This window comes from Sander lucioperca, chromosome 2, assembly GCF_008315115.2.
Source record: "Sander lucioperca isolate FBNREF2018 chromosome 2, SLUC_FBN_1.2, whole genome shotgun sequence".
Classification (NCBI taxonomy): domain Eukaryota; kingdom Metazoa; phylum Chordata; class Actinopteri; order Perciformes; family Percidae; genus Sander; species Sander lucioperca.
In genome coordinates this window covers 19,769,130-19,787,512 of record NC_050174.1, presented here as the reverse complement: position 1 = coordinate 19,787,512, position 18,383 = coordinate 19,769,130, and the positions used below count along the sequence as shown (strand labels likewise).

At 39.8% G+C, this 18,383-nt stretch overlaps 1 long non-coding RNA gene across 1 annotated transcript; it reads right to left on the bottom strand.

Annotated features, from left to right (window-relative positions):
• Positions 1–1,311: 1,311 nt before the first annotated feature.
• On the bottom strand, positions 1,312–17,868 carry LOC116062797. Its single transcript, XR_004108101.1, has 3 exons — positions 17,859–17,868; positions 5,619–5,626; positions 1,312–1,392 (listed from the first exon to the last, which is right to left on the bottom strand). It is a non-coding gene; the product is annotated as an uncharacterized LOC116062797 (long non-coding RNA).
• Between the last annotated feature and the right edge of the window lie 515 nt (positions 17,869–18,383).

The following is an 18,383-nucleotide window of genomic DNA, read 5'->3' as shown; positions in this document are numbered from 1 at the left end:
CATCCTCATTCCCTGGGGAGGATTAGGAGATGACTGGGGGGAAGAGGGGTGGTTAATTGGGGTATCAGAGATCATAGGGAGGTCTATTATGGGTTGTGGCTGGTTCGCAGAGGGTTCACGGTGAGGTTTCAAGTCAATTGAATATCAAGAGGAAACTGCAGGAAGCGAAGACGCCGGTGCTTCACTCGGTTACAAGTGCAAGTACTCCTTTTCAGCCACAGTTTCCTTTATGAGTCAGAACTATACCCGTGGCCTCAAACACTGGTCCCCAGCCTTGCTAGATCGCACCTGATATGCGATCTAACACGGGCATAGTGGACAGGCGTCAACACTTGGGCTTCAACAACATTCGACAGATGTTTATCTGAACCTTGCTACAGCCTGACACTGGTACCGTCTGCACTTTCTACCAGGAAAAAATCCCCAATAAAGGATTCAAAACCTATATCAAACATGTTTCAACAGGAATGTGAACCGAAATTGGGGAGAAATAATTAACAACATCTGCAACCAAGCTGTGTCTGTAGCTACATTTAGCAGTTAATGTAAAATATAAACCCCACAAAATCGTATAAAATAAGTTTGTTGGAAAAAAGAAGAGGAAGAATCCGTGCCAGGGTTGAGGTGGGGGGGTCAGGGTGGGCGATTCTCATTTACATATTGACATTGATTTTGGTCGACGTACAACCTAGCATTTGTTAAATGTGAAATGTTAAAATTTGTCGTCAATGCAGGATGTGGTTGCTTGGACGAAATGTTGCGTACCAACACCACTGCTAACATGACCTGTGACAGTGTCTAGCCTACATAATAGAGTTTCTTTTTACTATCACTAACATCCTTTTGTCCAATCTGTAGTCCCATTTTCAAAATACTCAACACAATTAGCCCAACTTCGGTCTGTTCAGGCCATACCATTAACACAATTCATGTTGTTTCCACAAAATATGCATAAAAATGGTAATTACTTCTTTACATACAAGCTTGCCCAATCCCAAAAGTATGGATCTTTCTTGTCTTATTTACAAATGCGTGCACACAACATGTCAGAATTGTAGGAAAATAGTGAGCGGGTCAAAGAACCCAGGCACCAATACGTCCAGGAACAGTATGCTGTCTGTCAAATGCCTTGTTTAATTGTGAGTTTTATAATTTGTTACTCTACATGTAAACATGACTTACAGTACTGATACTGTGTTGGATATCTCTGAGAGTAATGGATTTCGAGGCTAATCAAACCCTACATGAAACCATTTATGTATGGATAAGGCATGCCAAGGTGCATGGCGAGATATGACAACTGTGCACAGAAGTGACGTAGGCAGTAATAAAATCTGAACACAAGTGGTCAGCTGGAGACCCATGATAGACACAGGTGTGAACGGCTTTCTACTTGTGTTCACATTACCGAAACCCATTTAAAAACCAAGTGTAATTAGGGTTCTGTTACTGTATTGTACACACGCACACACACACACACACACACACACACACACACACACTAACCACAGGAGTGAGAGTGGAGCAGTATTTGGCAAACCATCAACACCTCGATATTGCCACCACAACATATGCCTGTCAGCGAACACATTGACACAGTGTCTGCGTGTGTGTGTGTGTGTGTATGTCTGCGTGTGTGTGTGTGTGTGTGTGTGTGTGTGTGTGTGTGTGTGTGTGCTTGAATCTACATTAACAACTCAGTGTTGTCAACTGTAAATGGCGACTTTGTTCGCGGCAACAGGCCGGAAAAGTGTGGTTATGATGTGTGTTCATATCAGTCAGGTGGTTTAGTACTGCAGCACCACCCCTCTGGGACGCGCCATGTTTAGAAAGCAAACAAACCCAGAGGTATAAGCTGCAGAGGCAATAGAGATACAGAGGGAAGCATGATGGGGAATTAAAGAGTGATCAAGGGGCAATGAGGGATGAAGGAGGGGGAAAGAAAATAAGGGGAAAAGAAGAAACAAAGCAAGGAAGGAAAGAAGAGACAGTAAAGGAATAAATGTAGCGCCGGAATGAAAGAGAGGAATGGAGGGAGGGATGATGAAGGCTCTATTATAAAAAAAAGTTGTGGTACGGAGGAAAGGCTGGAGAGAGAGCCAAGATTCTATGAATGGAATCGTCTATGCAAGACTGAGCTATGCCCTGTTTTCATAGGCAGAACAAGAGAAAGAAACGAGAGAGAGAGAGAGAGAGAGAGAGAGAGAGAGAGAGAGAGAGAGAGAGAGCGAAGAGAGAGAGAGAGAGCTGGGTTTCCATTCAACTGTCAGATGAAGTAGAGGTTGGTAATTGGAAACAAAACAAGTCGCTTTGACCATCTATCCCATCTAAAAATAGAGAGTTCTTCAGGAATTTGTTTCAATTGAGCAAGTTTTAATAAGTTCCTTCATGTCTGTGATATTGGCCATGTTTCATGTTGTCCGGAGACAAAGACACATTCTGGGAATATCCCGGAAGACGGCGACAGCAAAAACAGCTGATTACTGCTGAGTTAAATGTTCGCTCGATCTCTGAGTTTATTCGCCATTTCCATATTTACTCTTTACCCGACGAAGACAAAAACCACCTTGAGGACGCCATTGAGGAAGTTTTATGAAATGTTGCCGGTACTATTGAGCTTTTCTAACAGCAAAATGTGCATTAAAGTAGGTGAATGGAAACCAGTGGTGGAAGAAGTATTCAGATCTTAAATAATAATACCACACTTTAAAAATACTCTGTTACAAGTAAAAGTCCTGCGTTGAAAATGTTACTTAAGTAAAAGTATTAAAGTATCATCAGGAAAATGTACTAAACTAGTATTAAAAGTAAAAGTACTCAAAGCAGAAAAATCCTCACATTTTAGAAACTGAAAACGATCCAAACAGTTCTGTCAATCAACTGTCTAATGGTCGAATCAATTCAGCTGGACTTGTACGCCGTTATATTGTTGGGTAGTTTAATTTATAATAAAACATGGTATTTTATAAACTACATGTGTTTTGTGTGCAAAAAGCTTAATGTGTAAAGTAACTAGTAACTAAAGATGAATGGAGGTAAGGAGTAGAAGTAGAAAGTGGCATGAAAAGAAAAGACTCAAGTAAAGTACAAGTACCTCAAATGTGTACTTAAGTGCATTACTAAGTTACATACCACGACTGATGGAAAAACAACTAGAGAGAAAGAGGAGAGTGAGAGAGGTTTAAGGAAGAAAAGTAGATACCAGCCCAGTATCCCTCAGAATTGCATCAGTTTGATAACCCCAACATTGACATCTCGTGGCAGTGTTCATTGCCAATGATTTTGTGTCTGTTTTTTATGATTTGCCTGTGTGTTCTGTCCGTGTGTTTAAATGTTACTGATTATTATTATTTTATAATCTGATTATCTGGATTTTCCTAGCTCTGACATATCTCGTCATTGGTCAGTCTCTAAACTCTATACTTCACACTGGATAGTGTTAAAGGATTAAAAATAATTAATCTCAATATAAAAAGCCTCCTACCAAAAATCGACCTATTTCAAGCATGGGTTGAACAATACAAACCAAATGTCATTATATTATCTGAAACCTGGCTCACCGATAGAAAAGGTACCAATGAAATAAATCTCAAAGACTACATCATTTACAGAGCTGATAGAGCTTCCAGGGGTGGTGGTGTAGCCACATATGTGTCCTCTCACTTGGTCTTTGAGTTAATTGTCCCTGATGTTAAGCCCTCTCACTTTGGGTGTATTTTTGTAAAGATAACCCTGCATGATAATAAATACATATCTACGCAACATCTATAGACCTCCCTCTGCACCAGCGGAATCATTTGATTGTATCATCTCTACTATTAATTCAATTAAGTGCAGAAATGAGATTATCTTATTGGGAGACTTTAACAAGAACTGCACTGATAAATCCTCAAAAGAAAGAAACCTTTTTGGAAACCTAAACCTAACCCATTTTATCAGAGAACCCACCCGTGTTACCCCCCGGAGTCAATCTCTGCTTGACTGGATACTGGTTTCTCATCCAAACAGATTCATTAAAGCAGGAATTATGTCCGACTGTTTAAGTGACCATGTCATTGTATATTGCATCTGGAAAATTAAAAATTACAACCCAAATTAATTAGAATTAGGCAATATAAGAAATTGAATATAAACCATTTTATAAATGACCTGATCTCAATTAATTGGGATAGGTTTCATCTTATTCCAGATGTAAATAATGCATGGGACTTTCTATACTCTGAATTTGTTAACGTTGTAGATAAACACATCCCATGAAAACCACTAAAGTTAAGGGTGCATATCTTCCATGGATAACATCTGACCTTATAAGTATATTTAGACAGAGAGATAATGCCTGGGCTAACTTTCATAAAACCAAAGATCCGACTGACTGGGAAAGGTCCAAACTATGTTCAGAAATGCTAAATCTAGCCATTATAAGGAATCCCTTGTACATGACTTTAAAAACCCTAAACAGTTCTGGAATACAATTAAAGATATAATTAATACATCTAAGAAATCCTCATCTACTAAACTCACAGTCAATAAAATCACTTTACAAGACCCACTACTAATACCACAAGCGTTCAATCAACATTTTTCCCAGGTAGCTTCAGCTACAGTTCCCAATCTCTCTACTGATTGCCACTTAAACAATTCCCTGCCCAGTCATAGTTTCTCTTTCAAGCATATAACACCTGTGGAGGTACAAAATGCAATCAATACTCTAAAAGTGAGCAGTGGTCCTGGGTTGGATGGCATTGAAGCCAAATTTCTAAAATGATCATCTCATATCATTATGTATCCGTTATGTGATCTCTTTAATATGTCTTTATCCACATGTGAAATACCTGCCATATGGAAATGCTCCAGTATCACTCCACCAAAGGCGGTGATGGTCTTGATCCCAATAATTATCGACCAATTTCAATCATCTGTTCTATTGCAAAAGTTTTTGAATAAATGATATATGATCAACTGTCCCATTATCTAAATAAGTGCAATACCTTATCACCGTTCCAATCTGGCTTTCGATCAAATCACTCCACAACCACTGCACTATTAAAGCTTACAAATGATATTTTCTCCGCATCTAATAGCAGTCAACGATTTGGTGCAATTTTTATTGATTTGACAAAAGCGTTCGAGTTGATCACTACTTGCTCTTAGATAAATTGTTCTCTGCTGGTCTGCACTACTCTGGTTCAATTCTTATCTCCATAATAGAAAACAATGTGTTATGATACAAGGATGCAAATCTGATATATTAATTCAGCAACGAGGTGTCCCTCAAGGTTCAACTCTTGGTCCACTTCTATTTTCTATTTTTGTTAATGACCTTCCATCAATCTGCTCTGAATGTTGTGTTCAGCTTTATGCATATGATGCAGTACTATAAACTTCCAAAACTAATTAATTACAGAAAAAATCAGCTCTGCAGTCTGACTTTGATAGCCTACAACACTGGCTCATAAGAAATAAATTAGTACTTAATAAAACCAAATCTCACATTATGATTTTTGGAACTCAACAGACCATCAAAGCCAAATTAAAAGGTCACATGTGTAATTACATGTTCTGATGGTAGTTCACTGCAAAAAGCTGAACACACCAAATACCTTGGACTTTGGCTAGACTCTGAGCTCTCATTTAAGTGTCATATTGATTATATTTTAAAAAGAATCAACTTTGGTATTGGTGTTCTCTACCGCTCCGGAAAATGCTTCTCCCTTAATGTTAGAAAGAAACAACTTATCTTACCAATTATGGATTATGCTGATGATGTATATCAGGTTGCACCCAGCACTAATCTGCTCCCTCTCAATGTTGTTTACAACAGAATCTGTAGATTTGTTTTTAGATGTCCTTTCACAACTCATCATTGTATTATGTATGAAAAACTTGCTCTACCATCACCCTCAATAAGAAGACATCAGCATTGGTTGCAGTTTATTTATAAATGTATACATTCCAATTACCCTAGTTATCTAAAACAGCTTATGGTACCCTTTTCCTCTACCTAACACTTGAGACATTCTACACAATTATTTTTTTTTCTGTCCTTGCTGTATCTTTCGCTACTGCTAAGAAAGCCTTTAGGTTTTATGCCCCCTCAGATTGGAATAATCTACCTGTAAACATTCGATCCAGTCTATCTCTTCACTCCTTTAAAAATGCCCTGTTTTCCTATTACAGTACCAACCGTACCTGTCCATAATCCTCTACAATATCATGATAACACCTCTTCTAATATTATTAATATCCAGTTTTATTCTTGCTCTGCCTCAAACTTGATTATGACTGACTGACTATGATGTTTGTTTGTTTTGTTTTTTGTTGTTGTTTTTGTTCTTTTGTCTGTTTTTGTGTTGTTAACTATTGTGTCTAATTATGATTGTACTGTTTATTTATTTATTGTTAAGGACCCCCTCAAAAACGAGATGCTGCATCTCAAGGGGTTACTCCTAATAAAGAAATTTTCAACAAATGATGCAAGCCAACGATGTGCCTCCGCTCTGATATACTTCTTTTTTCCTCTTAATATCAGAGCACTACAATTCACTGCACAGTCTGACATGCCTTAATTCATACAGTGACACAGATTGCGACTAAGGTTTTATTAAACCCATCTTGCACGGTATGACACACAATAAGGCCCTGTTTACACAAGAATGCTGACGGGTGAAAACTTAAAAATATTTTATCAGATGTGCCTTTCGTTTAGACGGTGACGGCGTTTTTGGGGCTTAAAAACGCAAAAAAGTGAAACCACCCTCCAGAGTGGAAATCTCAAAACCGCTAAAGGGTAAAAACGCAACATCTGCAGCCTCTATTGTTGTGGTGGCTGGCGACCCACCCCATATTTTGTTACATAAATCAAAATATAGAGTGAATATTCGCCCATGGCCACTCCGCCAGTGGGTATCCACAGCCTGCCTATACTTGGTCCGGATGGCTTTCAGCTTTGATGATATCTGACTTTTACAGATAGCATTTTTCTCGTGTGGATATGACGTCCCTCCAGGTACAGGATACTGCTGAAGAAATTCAGTCCATATGTCTATATATTTGGACTGGCAGGACTCTCAGTGCCACCTCCTCGTCTGTCCAGACAAAATTGTCAGCTTCTGTTGTTCGCCTCACCATGTTAGGGTTTCGTGCTACTAGGGGGAGAAGTAGAAGGAAGGTTCTATGCAGGCGCGCGGACTTTGTGGTGTTGTGTTGCAGTGCTTCACACTACCACCTAGCCGCCTGGTGTGCATACTACAATCAATTTTCACACACTTTTGCGTCACCATATGCACACAGATTTCCCCCCCAAAACGCTCGTCTAAACACGGAATAAAAAGTGATAACGCAACGCCACTTTTGCGTTTTCTCTTCAGATCGTTTCTGTCTAAACATAGCCCAAACTTTTACAATTGTGGTTTTCGCAGTCTAAACGTGCCTTTTACCAAGTGATATAGTTGCCTGTCAATTCCATAGTTTGGCCATATTTCTGCGCAATACTGTATTTACCATGCACAGATATTGTAGGGGGCGCAGATTTTCAAAATGTTGCTTTATCAATTAGTTGTAGCAACAACGTTGTCATTGAATGAAATCTGAGGTTTTGGAGAATTGTTTAATGACGTTCTTGTCTGGTGAGAGGGTTTATTGGTGGTTGCAATGTCCCTGGTTTGATTCCAGCAGGGGACCTTAGTTACATGTTCTACCCTTTTCTCTTCCCCCATGTAGTCTATATCTTTATCTTGACTATGTCATAAAAGAATTCAAAAGGGTGTCATGAAAAAAAAAAATTCTCTAATATATTATATTCTTGTCATGCATTTGTACATGTATTCAAGCCCTTCCTCCACTTATGTTCTTAAATTTTAACTTTCTTGTTGCAAAATATTTGCAGTAAATAATCATAAATATACTGTATATTCTACTTCATAACTGTATATTTCCCTTTCCTCAAATATAACTTTCTCAAACTATACTGTATATTAAAGTTTTGAGTAAAACATTTTTTAGCTTATATAGCTTATATTCCGATTGGTTGCTCGTCGCTTGCCGCTGAACCGCGTCATAGCTCATTACCATAAAGTTGACCAAAGTTCAACTTTCTGCTTGACGCTCTGGTCACTCAACACGCCCAAAACGCAACGCCGGCGGATTTTCCGCTTCTTGCAGCTGAGAGAAACCGGCTTCCATTGAAAATTAATGACTTCCTGTAACTTTGAAGCTCAAATCGGCGGCGGTGTGTACGTACAGTTAGTGTTCTAACTTTTTTATAGCTTTCATTTCAGTTAATCGGGTCATACAAGTGCAACCTTTTAGCAATTTATAAACCACATTTTGTTACCATTGACATCCCTTAGACGTGTTATGCGTGAGATATGAGAGTCCAAATGAAGTAATTCAAGTTTTATTTTTCTCCAAGACACCTCCACTGGAAAACACGCACTTAATCATATTCATGTTGCTCAAATATTAGAAACGTACTCAAAGATTTGGACAAAAATTTAATAGTAAGAGAACGCATGTGTAAACCAGAGAGAAAGAAAGAGCCAGAGAGAGGGGAAGGGGACAGGTCAGGTATGAAAGAATTGGGAAAATAAAGGAGAGGAGGAGTAGGTAAACTCATGGTCTGCTTCACCTGTCACTCCCACACATACACACACACACTCTGCTTCGTGGTTAAGTTAACAGCACCACACCCAATTCCAAAGATGTGAGTCATGAACACACAACCAGGTCCAGCTTGGGATAACCAGACTCTCAGCAAAAGAGCTAAACTAGGACATGGGAAAATAATGAAACTGTGACAACAGCTCTCAGAGCAAAGCTATACTATAAAACTATAGTGGATAATTCAACAAACAAATTCAGTCCCAAAATAAACCTGCCACAAATGGCAGGGGACTGTAAAAACACAACACAACACACACACACACACACACACACACACACACACATACTTCAGCTGTCTTCCCCAGCTTCATCCTTTGATTCCTGATTGGCTGCCTGAAGGAAAAGTGACCAATCAAATGGGAGCTGATGAGAACAGGCTGTGATGTGCTGCACAGAAGTTCCTCTGGTTGAACTGAGGGGGGCAGTGCAGTGTGACAGACAGTGGTTTGTGTTTGTGTGTGTGTGTGTGTGTGTGTGTGTGTGTGTGTGTGTGTGTGTGAGACCTACACATAACTCTTCAATTGCCACTGGTGGGATTTTTGGAGGAATCAATCTATCTCATTTTTCTGTCTCAAGAGTGAGAGAGAACAGATCAAGATACAATTTATGGGATTCAAACATCTGCGCACGCACACACACACACACACACACACACACACACACACACACACACACACACACACACACACACAGCCACTAGGGGCAGTGTGGTCCAGTGTTATCAGAGATCCTAGTGAGGATGATGACCCCTCTGGCAGTTGTAAGATGATACATGGAACAGGAAAGAATCATATTTCTGCTACACAAAAGTATTATCATGTCAGTGTAATTTTTCCTTTTTTCCCATGAAATACTGTATAGTTTCCAGCCCGTAGGTCCAAACTTTTAATCAATTATCACAACTTTAAATAAGAAAATCTGTCTTTAGTTGATGCAGTCTGCAAAGAGTGGTTGCATCACGGCATCACTTCAATTTTAAGTTTTCATGAGAAAGGATAAGAACCACTGATGTAGGAATTAATATTTTGCATTAGTGTAACAGGAGCTGGCACTAGTTGAGATGTTTTCTTCTTTTTCCATCAAGGTGAAAAATTGACTGTTAGCTCATCGAAGTGAAATTTGTTTATTTGTTGTTTATTTATTTTTAATTTTTAAAGCAGTATACTTAATGTGGAGCCTTGCTAGTCAAGTGGTTGCAGCGCATGCCACATAACTCTCCAATAAAGGCAAAAAGATAATATTGCACTTCCAGTAATCTGCATGACTTGCAAAAGGTAAATATAAAAAGGTAAGAAATGTGTGGAGAAAGGAAATCACTCAGTAGGCCTATATCCTGACTGTTGGGGAACCTATATGACTAAGCTTAAAAAATGCTGAATCCTACATTTCAACATATTTCTCTTCATTAGAACCTAGCCAGCAGGTTTGTGACAGAGATTTCTATTAAAATATGTCTGTGATGACATCATCAGAGCTTATTTTTTCAGACTTTGAAAGGGCCACCTTTACAACTAGACAAGAGGACAAATGTTTTCACAGGTTGAGTGGTAAATCCCAACACATTCTTACTCCCTCGTGTAAAATAGAGACGCTTGGTCAGATGTCTTTGGCATTGTTATTGACGCTAAAAGCCTCCTTTAGTGTCATATCTAAATGCGCTTGGTCGGGACTATTGGCGTCACTTTTGACACAGTTAGGTTAAGGATAAGATCGTGGGTGGGCTTATAAAACGTACGTTTCCGTGACACGCGGGACAAGAACGGGACAGTTGGGTTTAGGTAAACTGTCCCAGTTGGGTTTAGGAAAAGAAGAACGGGACAGTTGGGTTTAGACGCAAGCTTTTATTTTAAAAAGTAGAAGCCCGACGGCATTACAAAGGAGGCTCCAGGCTGCAGCCGTTTAGTCTTGCATTTTTTGTCAAACTAGTGTGAAACGCCAGTGTTGCCACATTTTTTTCTTTTTTCCAGCGGCCCAAATCGGCCCAAGAGTGCATTGGCCCTTCTGGCATTCGCCAGAACTGCCAGATTGCCAGTCTGCCTATGCTGGACACTGACGCTGTTTTGTTACACGTCACGCCTCTTTTGCTTCCGGAATGCCAGCATGCTGTGTGAAATCCCACACTGGGGCGACATTATGCTGCCTTTGCTTGGTTCTGTGTGAATAAACAAAGCCGGCATAACAGCGAACCTTTATTACGTCGCTAATGCGGAATCTCTCTGTGTGAAAGGGGGCTACTGTCTTCTAGAGAGTGCTCTGAATAGACAACAACAAAGTTACATTCACAACTTTACTTTAGAGCCAGCAACGCTTAAATTTAAAGCTCATGTAGTTGTTATGATGCACATGTCTTGTCATACATCATTTCACTAAAAAAAACACAGGACCTATACATGCACAAATGGAGAAATGTCAGATTAAGGGGGCTGCCAATGAGGGTGCCCAGAGCAGTTGGTTGTTTAGTGCTCAAAAGAACGTTGTCAGTGCCCAGGAGATGAACTGGCACCTCTCCAGCTTCCAGTCCATCCTCTGTACTTAGTCTGTCTGGTTCCCAAGCCAAGTCCCTACAGACTGAGCTACTGCCATCCCAAAAAATCCAACGCTGCTGCAATACCAGGTCGATGCGTAGAGTGAATGGAACGAGCAACCCCCTTTTTTCCTACTCCCATTGCTAAAAATCTGATTAATGAGTTGTCCCAAGATAGAAGACATTTGAGATATTAAACTGATAAGAATACTTATTACACCTGCTGGAAAAACACATTCTCACTCCCAGGGTGTCATAAAACGACGCTTGGTCAGGTGCCTTTGGCGTTTGATATTGACGGAAAAAGTCCCCTTTAGCATCATATTTAGACGCGCTTGGCCGGGACTCTTGGCGTCACTTTTTGACGCCCTGGGTCGGGATGTATGTTTAACTGACATGAGGCACAAGAACAGGACAGTTAGGTTCTGGAAAAGATCGTGGGTGGGGTTAGAAAATTTACTTTTCAGTGACACGTGGGACAAGAACAGGACATGAACCCCAGTCTCCTGGGTGAAAGTCCTGTGTTGTTTGAACCATCCACACCACAACCAACCTCTTTACGCGGATTTTCGGTCTTTCATTCTACTCGCTACTGTTGTTCTTAATACTACGTCATCTTACAGCGCCGCGGTCGAGCTGCTGCTCTGCCCTGTGCATTCCATACAGACACTAAAGGGTGATTTTTGCATTGGTATCTGAGGCTGAGAGCCACTGACCAAGCGTCAGTATTAACGTGTTGGGAGTGAGAACGGGTTGGCTGGAACTCCAATACGGCCACCAAAGAAGGTTGACATCTTATAAAAGCTCTGTACAGAGCTGGAAGAGTATGCCGAGAGGATGACATGTCTTCACATAGATGGCAGTTAAGAGTGTGTGAGCATGCAATATCGTTATAACACTCAGGCTGTAATACAGTCACAGGCAATTCTTCTCTCTCTTATTGGCTGTCTCCTCAGTGTTTTTCTGTTCCTGGTTACAGCGTTGCCAAGTAAGCAACATTTTACACCTGGTTGCCAACACTCTGACATTGTAAGCTGCCAGTGATAACACACACACACCCACACAGACCCACACACACACACACACACACACAGGTCGATAAGTCTTAGTTAAACACTGTTATGTGGAATCATCTCTCTCTGTCGCTCTTACACAAACACACACAAACGGTTTGAGGCAAATATTACTTCACCCTAAGTATTTTTAAATCAGGTGATGACAGAAAGAGAGAGAGAGCGAAAGACACACACAGCCGTTGTGGTTTCAGGTTGAGCTGTGGTGTGTGTGTGAGGTTAACGAGCTCTTACAACCTCGTTATCACACTGACGATAGACAGAAAGAGAGAATAAAAAGCTAGGCTATGAAAGACAGAAAATGGGTGTGATCATTTGCTTTTCTTTACAAAAGGCTATTAAATAAACCTTCCTACATCATCTTTCCCATGACACAAATGTGTGTGTGCAAATTAATAATCATGCTCAAAACCAAACCAGATGAGAAGATATTCTCTCTCTGTCTTTCTTCACGTGCACGCCCACAGTCTCTCTTTATTGTAAGTTATTGTATGACGACTCTGTGTGTGTGTGTGTGTGTGTGTGTCTGTGTGTGTGTGTGTGTGTGTGTGTGTGTGTGTGTGTGTGTATTTGGAAAGCTTGGTTGTTTGCATACTTTACTAGTTTCAGGGTTTGGTCAGACTTAGAGACTTACGTGTGTTACCGACAAAAACATGGAGAGAGCACAAAACAAATTCAAGTTCTAGTCAATCTGCAGGTTCAGATGCGAAACCATCTTTGGGCATGCTTTATTGTACATGTCGATAATGCAATTATGTCCTAAAATGTTCACAAACATTGCCTGGAAAGAATTGGCGAAACAATATATGGAAAATAGATAGTATTCAGATGGTACACTTATCCTAATCCCTGTTAACGGCTAGTGTTACCTGTGTTTTCGTCAGTCCACAGCAGGTCAGCTGAACATGCAACCACGTCAAATACACTGCAACATGTATTGTGAATTGAGTTTTTAATAATAGTTGCAAATAATATTAATATTAACTTGGGATTTAATAGAACTGTTCCTTCAAGGAAATTCTTATTTTCCCTTTAATAAGCATTAGGGTGAGGACAAAAAGGGTAAGTGTCAAGGGCAGTAGAGTCCAGGACCCTGTAAGGACCAGGAATATTGAGTACCAACCAGTTTTTAGTCATGTAATCAAACATCTGTGTGGGAATATACACCACTAAAGCATAATATCAACTGACATGTTAAGGGCCATATAGTGGATCCTATTTTGTAACATGATCTTAAGGCCCCGTCTTACGAAGCCCTGTGTCAAAATCTGTTTTTAAGTCGTTCAATTATTTTAGTTTGGTGCTAAACTAATGCTGTATGCAATGCAGGATGTAGGATACATGCAAATATATAACTATTATCTTTCATACTTGACAGGGTAGCCAAGGAGCCAATGAACGCAAGTTCTTCTCATACCCTATTGGATGTCAAGGATGCTAATATTGGATGATTTTGCAATACCCCATAAGGAGTTTTTGTTTATGCCCAATGCCACATATTGTATCATTTCATCATTTAATCATGCTTTCTACAATATGCGCATGTCGATGGGTCATTTGTGGCAAAATCCCAAATGCAACAAAACAAAATGAGCCATGGTAGCATATGAGGAGAAGAAACCAAATGTTGAATTGACATTCAGTCAGACAACTTGATAAAGAGTCAGTTGGGAAAAAAATAGATAGAAGGCTACCCACCAAATTGACAACATGCAGATGTCAGACGCACGTCTGGCGACAAACCAATCAATTTGAAGCGGAGACGCAGCTCATGTAGGTGATGACCAGAGGATGTTGGCATGTCATGTATAGTTGTAGATAAAACTAACCAGATCAAAGTGCATACAGTGTAACAAAAATGCAAACTGTGGTTCCAATTTTCAGGGGTGAAAAGGCCCTTAATTGCACTTGGCTTGAGAGGACTCGATGAGGGAATAGCCCCACGCTCGTGATTTCAAGTTCCCAGAGTGTGGGAAAACAACAATACACATTCCCAAAGCATTTAGCAATGAAAGCGTATGGCACAAATTTGATGCCAAGTGGGATTGCCTGCTGATTGCCTGTAGCCCTGCTGCAATTTGATTGGCTATTTCCCAAGTATTGTTGTCATCATTTGCTCGTAATAAGCAGAAGTTAGCATTTCTTTTAAAGAAGATAGTAACTGCTAACTAATTTCAAAGTCTGCCCTTTCAAAAAAAACAACAACTTGAGATTAAACAGCTCAGTGCCCAGCAGCTGGGGGATATTATTATAAACCAAACCACTGGTCAAAATAATTACAATAAACGTGAGATGGTTCTCCAGGGGAGAAAAAGGCTAACTGCTAGAAGATGCTTTATCATATTATTATTATTTTTTTGGAACATATTTTAGGGTTTAGCAGAATCATCCAATATCAACTTTGTCTGGGTTGTTTATACCTATCGCACCTAGCACTTACAATATGAATTCAACAGTTGAAAAGGATTTTGTGATTGGTACAGTCCTTCCCCCAAGACTCAATGTCAGTTGCACCTTCTACAGTTTTGTTTGCTTTTATTATGATCATGAACCCTTTATTAACTCCTTTTCACATTTTTTGAATAGGCCCTCTGTACATATGTGGAGTTTACTTAGCAAATCATGAAAGAACTGTTGACTCAGTAAGCACAAGAGGTCAAAATTTTCCTTTTCTGTGAAGTTAAACAAACTTTCCATTATTTGGCCTGCAACGTTCTCATTCTACAATACTGGATATGATGTTTGTCAGATGTAATAAATGATGCTTGCTATAACTGTTCATGAGGACAGTTCTGTGTAAGACATGGGGTGTACATATTTGACTATACTATAGAGTCAAAGCAGTGGTACTATTTTGGAGACTGTCCTTCCCCTAAAAATGCTCCCAAAGGTTTTTTTGTTTAAAGCTTTAGTGCGTAAAGTTTTGATATTAATGAACATCCATTACATTAAAGTCGTTGCCAAATGAGTTGCTACACAGCTAATTAAGACTATCAGCTCCACACAACTCTCTCTGTATTTCTTAGTATGGCTATGTTCAGAAGATTGTGGTGTCTGGTGACTTTCCCGCGTGGGAACTCTAGTGAAGATAATTACCTCTTCTGAAGAGTCCATCATGATTTTTTAATCCTCTGTGTCCTCCTTGGCTACTAGCAACAGTGTGAATTAGGCATGGGGGTGGTGCGCGATAAAGTAAGGCTTGCAACATGTGGACGCACCAACAGTTTTGTCGTCAATGGTTTGGAGGACCTGTTGGTAGTAAACTGCTTTCACGTAATTTATGCTAATGTAGACTGATTGTGTTTAAAGGGACAAATAGATAGATAGATAGATAGATAGATAGATAGATAGACAGACAGACAGACAGATAGATAGATATATAGATAGATAAATAGATAGACTCATCCAAATATTATATAATAATATACTCAGTGTATTCTAAATGAAAAATATTGTTCGTGAGTATTCCACTTTAATTACAATAGGAATGGTAAACTGTCATACATATTTATCGAACAGTGCAGTGTTCATTTCATCAGAAAAAAACACCTCGAAAACTTAAAAAGAAACTATGACAAACTATTGCAATTTTCATTCAACACATAATAGATAACTGACAACATGGACAACAATACCATAATACAGTCTTATTGAGCAACCTGCTCACGCCCGGAAAATCCTATAAAACAGTTTCATCCAATCCAATCTATCCTTTAGAATAGATTGTTGCACTGATAAGCACTTCACATTTCAGTAACATCATGTCTCTGCCAGTAATGTTAGCTAACGTTACGGGTCCCTGGGAGGAAAAAGTACAAGATTTTTGCGTTAATAGGTTTTCAGTAGGAATGAGTGCAAGATTAACATCTGTGGGAAGATTAAGATAGACATCTTAATCTTCCCACAGATGTTTGCTTAAGGAACAATTTTGAATCACTGTTAGCTAGCGTTTGAGCTGCTCGTCTCAAGTTGTACCCACACAGTGAACAGTATTTCAGTAAACAGGTGAATGCATCCGGCCTCTGAATGATCAAGCTGTTCTGCATCAGAGAGCACAGGTAAGTGCAATACTGTCAAGTGAGCAGGAACAACAGAGAGTGAGCGGCTCTGGTTAAACAGCCAGAGTTTGCAATGAAGACTGGATTTACCAAGCAGCGTCAGCCTGCTGGATATCTGCAGAGCAGAGTGGCGTGCCGTTGTTTGTGTGGACTATTTTATTCGTGTATAAACAGCTGTAAAACTAAACTGTAACCATGGTAATCGTACACAACAAAGATGGCTGTAGCTGTGTTCGAAACCGTTCCCTATATTATGGAAATAGTGCACTATACAGTGTGTTCAGCATTTTGTAGTGGTGTTCGAATTCTCCGCGGTTAATTTCATTCACTATATAGTCCACTGTAAAATAACGACAAAGCACAGCTAATTTGAGTGTACATATGATGTACCCTACATTTTACTCCCATATATCACAATGCAATGAGGTCGTGTTTTCCCGGAGGAGAAGAAGAAGAAGCAGAAGCAACCGCGAAAAACTGAGAAGAAAAAATGGAGGGGGCCTTCATTTCTGAACATTGGAAATGTAACATGCAACATATATACAACCTTTTACTTTCCTCCTAGGTGCTCGGTTTGTTTCAGGGACGTATTAGAAGTATTTCTATTTCGGTTTGTTTACATGATGCTGAGTGATGCTGTCACACAAATAATCTTCTACTGACACAAGTCACGCAACAATGTGTTTTCAGTGAGTGTCCGAAATCTCATTTGGTCGTTCCCTACATAGTGGGCAGTTGGGCAGTTTTCTGTTTCCTCCTGTGTTTCCCCTCCCTTTTTTGTGTGTCTACTTGTTTGTCTGTTTGTGTGCGGCACTTTGTTCTAGGCTTCTGGCCAGTGACACACCTGAGGATCATTGCCAATCAACACACCTGACAGTCTTTTCCAATCAACCATCCAATCAACCACCCTGCATAAAGACTCCTGGTTTACTGATTTTCGTCGCCAGATTATTTCTATCAAGTGGTAGCGAACTACGGCCACCTTTTTGCATGTATAGACCTTTTTCCCAGCAGACATTTTGACTTGTCATAGTAGGAAAAGCACAGCTGAAATTGATAACCTTAACGATGGCTCAATTCCATCAAGTGTCCCAGTACGCTATTTCAGTGAGTCAGCATGCACAATACTAGGGCCTCTCCTAAGTGGAATGCAGCCATCATTAATGGTTTTGAATACACCTGTGCTTTTCCTACTATGATATGTCAACATGTCTGCCGTGAAAAAGGTCTGTTATCCAAGTCAGTAAATCTAGTTCATGCTTTCGTTTACAGTAACAGCCTGTTTGTTTTTCCTCAGTACTCCAACCACGGCGTCTGAAACCACACCGACTACCAGCTCACCTGCCTGCCCCACCTTGTAGGTCCAACATTCAAATCATACGTGCATTAATCTCTCAAATTAAATATTATAATCCAATAATATCACATATATTATTCTGACATTGGCTATTCTGCATAAGGAGTACTTTTACTTTTGGTACTTTAAATATATTTTCATACTAATACTTTTTTAAAAGTAAAGTAAAGTTTTAAATGCAGAACTTTAACTTGTAACAGAGTATTTCTACTCTATGGTATTACTACTTTTACTTGAGTAAATTATCTGAGTACTTCTTCCACTTCTGTTGGTAGCAGTAGTATACAACTGATGCATCACTGCAGTTCAGTAGAACTTCTCATACAGAGTGTCTGCTATTACCGCGATCAGTCAATGGGGGGCAGTGCAGCGTGTAAGGTTTTTAGACTGTGTGTGTGGTATTTTGCAATCTCAGGTCTCTCTTTGCTTCATGTGTAAATTGTTTCCAAACTACATTGCTGCTGATACAGACACCGTTACGCCTACTACTGAACCAACTACCGATAACATCAACAGACTTGTTTCATGTATTCCTCCTACTACTGCAGTAACACAGCAGAGTATGCTTTATGTACTGATGGTGCTTGTGTGATTCACTTTATGGAGGGTTAGCTCAGTTTGACCAAGCTGCTAATTGAAAACTGATGGCAGGAGCTAATAGTGACTGGTGCACCACACACACACACACACACACACACACACACACACAC